Genomic DNA, 6,286 nt, shown 5'->3' on the forward strand with positions numbered 1-6,286 from the left:
CATTATTTTTATAGGAATAAGTCAGCTGAGAAATGATAGAGACCTGAACTAAAACAATAGTAGCAGAAACTGGAGTAGAGGAAGATTCAAGAGATATTTTGAAAGTACAACGAATGAGAAATAGTGAATTATCAGATATGAAAGATAGGGAGAAGCAAGAACCCACGATACATGTTAAGTTTTCTTCCTCATGTGCTCTTAGTGGTAAAGCTATTCACCAAGATAGAGGACATAATAGAGAAAAATTGGGGGGTGGGGACAAGGATAGTAAGTTCATTTTTTATACACTCAGGTAGGGCTTGACAGGTTTATGGGGTAGATAGAAATCTTTGAGACAGCTTGCTGATTGAATATATGAATTTGGGTCATTGGAATTGATATCACTCTCATAAATAGATTGGAAATTTTACCAAGGATCATTTCTGGGTAACAGCAACATCATCACATCATGGTGGCATATTTCAATTTATCCTTTCACAATTCAAACCGTAGATTTTGGATTTTTCTTTGTAATTTGTAATGCCATGTGGAAGTATTGTAGCGTCAGAGGAATGCTTCTCAAATTTTAATGTGGATAGGTGTGATTGCTGATCTTGAAAATTGCAGATTTCAATGTACTTAGTCAGAGGTGGGACTGAAATTCTGCTTTTTTAATGAATTCTCAGATGGTGCTGATAATGCTGGTCTACGGACTACACTTTGGGTAGCTGCATTCTGAGTAGCAAGTTTATATACAGCATTTTTAGTTCATGGTGTTTTTCATTAAGTGGCATTTACTATTGTTTGTAACAGACAGTAGCTAAGTTCAACCACACAAATAAAAAGCCCCTTTAAAAGTCTCCCATACCTTAATAACATCCAGGTTATGTATCCTGCTATAAGGATGAGCAAAGAAATAAATCCTGAGTAGTCTTGACCCTTGCTCTAAAAGTACAGAGCACGAATTCTCTCAGACAGGCCAAGGTGTATGTGTCCACATGTGTTAGGTGTCTTTGACCCAACAGCTGTCACTAAGTCCATCCAATGCTCAGGAAACAGTGGGGTAAGTGGTTGAATAGTCAACAAGGCTAAAAGTTAGGCGTAGATACAGACATTGATGTAGTGATTTTTGCCACTGGAACTTAAACTGGCTGTGTATTCTTCTCCTCTAATCAGAAGCAGCTTCCCTTCCAGCTGTACCGGATATTCTGTTTATTCACTTTGTACTTTAGTAGCAAGTGTCCTTTAGTGAAAACTTCATTTCCCAGCATATCTTCAGGGATCTCCATTAGACTGGTAACAGATTATCCCCATCTGTTGGTTATTATTTCCACCATGTAACAGCCTGATCTCAGAGACGTGTCCTCTTTCACTCAGAGCAACACCTTCGGACAACTAGGTCAGTCTCCAGAGGAAAAGCAAGAATTGCAGCTGTGTGTAGATAATCAATATTAAAACAGCCTGTGAGTTTCTACTTCTATTCTACACATTTCTTTTTGCAAGTTGGGAGCTATAGAGTCTTTTTCACATTTCTGTTTTCTGGAATCTGAGACAGATTCAAGAACAAAACAGAACGAATGCCATTATTTTATGAAAGAATTAACAACCACATCATTTATTTTGTTTCCATTTTAACACTATCAGATTTTTAAAAAATGACATATTTATTGCTCCAGGTAGCTTATGATGAGTGAAAATTCACAAAACACAAATATAAACATAAACATATTAAAATATAAAATATGAATTAATTAACCAGCAAAAGCCCATTTGGGGGCATATACACTACTGATAATATTTGAAACATGATTGTAGATTAAATAAGAAATAATTTATATGACATCTGAATAACTGCACAAGAACCATCTATCTATATTGACTCATTAAAACTACGTATGTTGAGTTTCCAGTGATAGGCATGGAGGCTTCTGAAGGCATGGAGGTAAATAACAAAAATACCTGTCTTCAGGTAGCTTACGTTGTAACTATGGAAGGCAGACAAGCTATCAAATAAAATTTAATATGTTAGTGATAAATGCCATGGAGAAAGAAATAAGGGATTGTGTTAAGGAGTGCTAATTAGGAAGGAGGACTTGTTATTTTAAATAGGGTGAAGTATATCTTTGGACACTCATCCTTTACCCCAAATATAGAGTTATTTAAGAAACATTTCAAAGTTATCATTTTGGATATGGAAAAGATAATTTCAAGTGATGGTGGTAATACCTTGTTTTTTCAGTGCAAGAATGGAAAGGAATAGAATTTTTCATTCCCTAGAACAATGTTAACATGCATAGTGGCCTAAGCTACAAACAACACTTTGGGGAGATGTCCAAGGTACTGAGCTCATGATAATTTCTAGAAGAGGCAACCTCCAACTGCTCCTTGTCAGTCAAATAATAAGACTGCCTAAGTGATTTATCCTCTCTCTGCTTTATCCTCTCTCTGGGGTGGAAACTTCTAGAAACATCGGTTAAGCAATTCATTTTGCAAATTTTTTTTTAAAAAACTTTGCAAAAAAAATTGCTTAAGGGGTGGCTGGGTGATAGACATTGGGAAGGGTATGTTCTATGGTGAGCGCTGTGAATTGTGTAAGACTGTTGAATCACAGACCTGTACCTCTGAAACAATACATTATATGTTAAAAAAAAAAAAAGAAGAGGAAGATAGCAGGAAGGGAAGAATGAAGGGGGGGAATTGGAGGGGGAGACGAACCATGAGAGACTATGGACTCTGAGAAAAAACTGAGGGTTCTAGAGGGGAGGGGGGTGGGGGGATGGGTTAGCCTGGTGATGGGTATTAAAGAGGGCATGTACTGCATGGAACACTGGGTGTTATACACAAACAATAAATCATGGAACAATACATCACAAACTAATGATGTAATGTATGGTGATTAACATAACATAATAAAAAAAAATTTCCTTCAATGAGTAATCTTCTAATTTTGGTCACTTCTTTATTGAAAATGTGAGAACATGCTTTTTCTTTAAAAAGTTCTACTTTCTGAAATTAAATCTTAACATAGAAGACATTCTACTTTAGAGTAGTAGAGTGAGATAAATAAATTTGGGCTCAAATCTTGCCTATATCATTTAGAAGATTGGTGAATTGGGAAAATTGCTTAATGTAGCTGAGATTTTGTAAAATGAATATTATAATGCATACTTCATAGGATGTGAAGATTTAATAAAATAATATGTGTAAAGTACCTCTTGCTGCACCTGGACTATAAAAATTGCTTTAAAAATGTTAGTTTTTTGGGCGCCTGGGTGGCTCAGTCGTTAAGCGTCTGCCTTCGGCTCAGATCATGATCCCAGGGTCCTGGGATCGAGTCCCACATCCGGCTCCCTGCTTGGCAGGAAGCCTGCTTCTCCCTCTCCCACTCCCCCTGCTTGTGTTCCTGCTCTTGCTGTCTCTCTCTCTGTCAAATAAATAAATAAAATCTTTAAAAGAAAACGTTAGTTTTTTTCCCTCTTATGTACTGTTGAGACAATTCTCCATGGGTCTCTTTTATTTCTGCACATTTTGTAAGCACAACCAATGATAACCTTTTATGCTGGATTATCTTTTCAAGGAAGTTTTATATAATGTAGTCTCAGAAGTTTGAGTATTTCCTTTCATAGCAAAGGGAAAGCATAGTTACTATCTACTATGATAGAGATAATATCTTCTTCTGGAGAACAGTCTGGGCAGGCTTGCTTTTAGCCTATAATAAAATATTAGTGTTTCCTAAGCCTGGGGTTCCTAACTGTACCATGACTTACTGCATGTACCATTGATGCATGTGTCTGGCTCTTGTTACATTGCCTTGTGGGAATTGAAGCTCAGGAAACTGGTGCAAAAGTGATGATAACTCTGGCTACTAATATTATGGGTAATAAACTTTCCTTTGTCTCTGACCCAGGATTCTGTCTCCTGCCCTTATGCATGTAACTGTGATAGGCTAATTGGTGAGCTTCCTACTAAGATAAAACTTCACAAACCGTTCGCAGTTCTTGACACCTACACATCTCTACTCCATTGGTTCTCTATATCATATACAGCAAAATTTTAGTCCTCATAATTTAATCCACTTTATTATTTGGTTTTAAAGCTTAATTGCCATAAAGGGACTCAGAGAATCTGAATGTGTCAGCTTTAAAATTTAATAGTTAGTCTTCAGTTTTAAAAAGGTTTATCTCTTGCAGGCTTTAATGCTATCTCTCCTAATTTCTCACCAAAGTAATTATGAAGATATAGATAATGAGGAAAACACTCATAATAAACGCTAGAGGTAGAAGTCAACTCATTGCCAGAATCTGAAATTGTTCATTAATAACAAGTTTATTTGAAGTAGATCACACTGGGTGTATCTCATATGGAGCCCATTCTTCCAGAAAACTAAAAATTTGACTTAAGATTTTAGGAACCCCATCATTCCCTCAATGTCTGTGGACTGGCTCAGAAACACAAAAATTACACCAACAAGAAGAGTGAAAAGCATTCTTTTAATGTGTGGGTGGTATTTTCTCAAGAGAGCCAGTACGCTTCTTCCTTCATCCTACCCCCTGTTCCACAGTTGTGTCTTTTTTCCTACATTCAGTGAAACTTCTGGACAAGTTGGTGTAGGGGTTGGAGGGTGGTGAGCAATGAGGCAGAGGAGGGGCTGCGAGTAATGCTTTATGCATTTGAAAAGTGGAACAGATGGAGGAAGCGTCCTTGTAGGAGTTTAGACTGTGGAATTTGTTATCACATACTGGTTTCTATACAGTGTCAAAAATTTTGATCAGGGCAGAAGAGCCACAGTAGATGAAAAGATGGTAGACACCAGTGATCTAGCTAGCAGCTATGCACATTAACCTACAGAAAAGACATAGAGTGTTTCTTTGAACATTCAGAACAAATTCATATCTCTAAAAAGATTTCAAAATGAGAACCAGAAGAAAATGCTACAAAACTATTTAGTATTCTTAATAGGATAACAGAAGATATGGAACACAAAGCCAAGCATATAATCACAGAATAAAAAAATATAAATCAAGGCTCATTGATTCATTACTGCAGCTTCCATAATCTTGCTCAATAAATATTGTTGAATGATGAATAAGATTAAAAGTCAGATGGATGAGAGAAAGAAGTATTTCTAGGGAGCTAAATGTAGAAACAAATAAATGCAGTAAGGAAAGACTAAAAATTGGAATAGTTATTGAAAGTAAGAACAAAAGCAAAAAAACAAAGACACAAAAATAAGCAAATGGGCAAAATTCTCTAAAATATATGTTAAAACATTCTTAGAAAACTTAAAATTATGCCTAAAATAGTTAAAATTTGATGTAGGTATTTTAATTCCAGGAGAAGATAAACCAAAAATACAGGTGAACATAAAAAAATATTTTAAATTAGCAAAGGAAAGTGGTTTGTGGATAAAGGAACAACCTGTCCGGTAAGAGGCAAATATACAAAGCAAAATATAGGATCCAATATGATAGTTGCCATATAATAATTCCCAGCTTACTATGTTAGAGAAATTGGTGTAGTACTGTTCAAGAACATGGCATGTTAACTGTCTTGACAGATGAATAGTATTTCATGATGGGAAGGATATTTCAAAGAATGTAAGAGCATTCCAAATAATTCAAGGATATAAGGTATTTTGGAAATAGTGTTTGATATGAAGTGAGTAGAATATACAGGGAAGAATTGTAGGAAAATAGACTAGAACAATAAAGAAATAGCACATTTCTCCCCTATGGAGATAGATATGTATGTGTGTACATGTATATATTTAACTTTTTTTCTTTTTTTAAATTTTATTTTATTATGTTATGTTAATCACCATACATTACATCATTAGGTTTTGATGTAGTGTTCCATGATTCATTGTTTGTATATAACACCCAGTGCTCCATTCAGTACGTGCCTTTTTTAGTACCCATCACCAGCTAACCCATCCCACCACCCCCTCCCCTCCAGAACCCTCAGTTTGTTTCTCAGAGTCCATAGTCTCTTATGGTTCATCTCCCCCTCCAATTACCCCCCTTCGTTTCTCCCTTCCTACTATCTTCTTTTTTTTAAGATACAATGTATTATTTGTTTCAGAGGTACAGGTCTGTGATTCAACAGTCTTGCACAATTCACAGCGCTCACCATAGCACATACCCTCCCCAATGTCTATGACCCAGCCACCCCATCCCTCCCACCCCCCACCACTCCAGTAACCCTCAGTTTGTTTCCTGAGATTAAGAACTCCTCATATCAGTGAGATCAGGATACATGTCTTTCTCTGATTGACTTATTTCGCTTAGCATAATACCCTCTAGTTCCA

General features: G+C 36.2%; 1 long non-coding RNA gene across 1 annotated transcript in view; it reads left to right on the forward strand.

Annotated features, from left to right (window-relative positions):
- The first annotated feature begins 328 nt into the window (after nt 1-328).
- The window catches only part of LOC145720272 (uncharacterized), a 17,755-nt gene continuing 11,797 nt past the window's right edge, over nt 329-6,286 (forward strand). The window contains exon 1 of the long non-coding RNA XR_014143174.1: nt 329-1,442. This is a non-coding gene — a long non-coding RNA (uncharacterized LOC145720272). The remainder of the gene's footprint in view (nt 1,443-6,286) is intronic.

This window comes from Leptonychotes weddellii, chromosome 2 (assembly GCF_054177405.1).
Source record: "Leptonychotes weddellii isolate Sample4059 chromosome 2, ASM5417740v2, whole genome shotgun sequence".
Classification (NCBI taxonomy): Eukaryota; Metazoa; Chordata; class Mammalia; order Carnivora; family Phocidae; genus Leptonychotes; species Leptonychotes weddellii.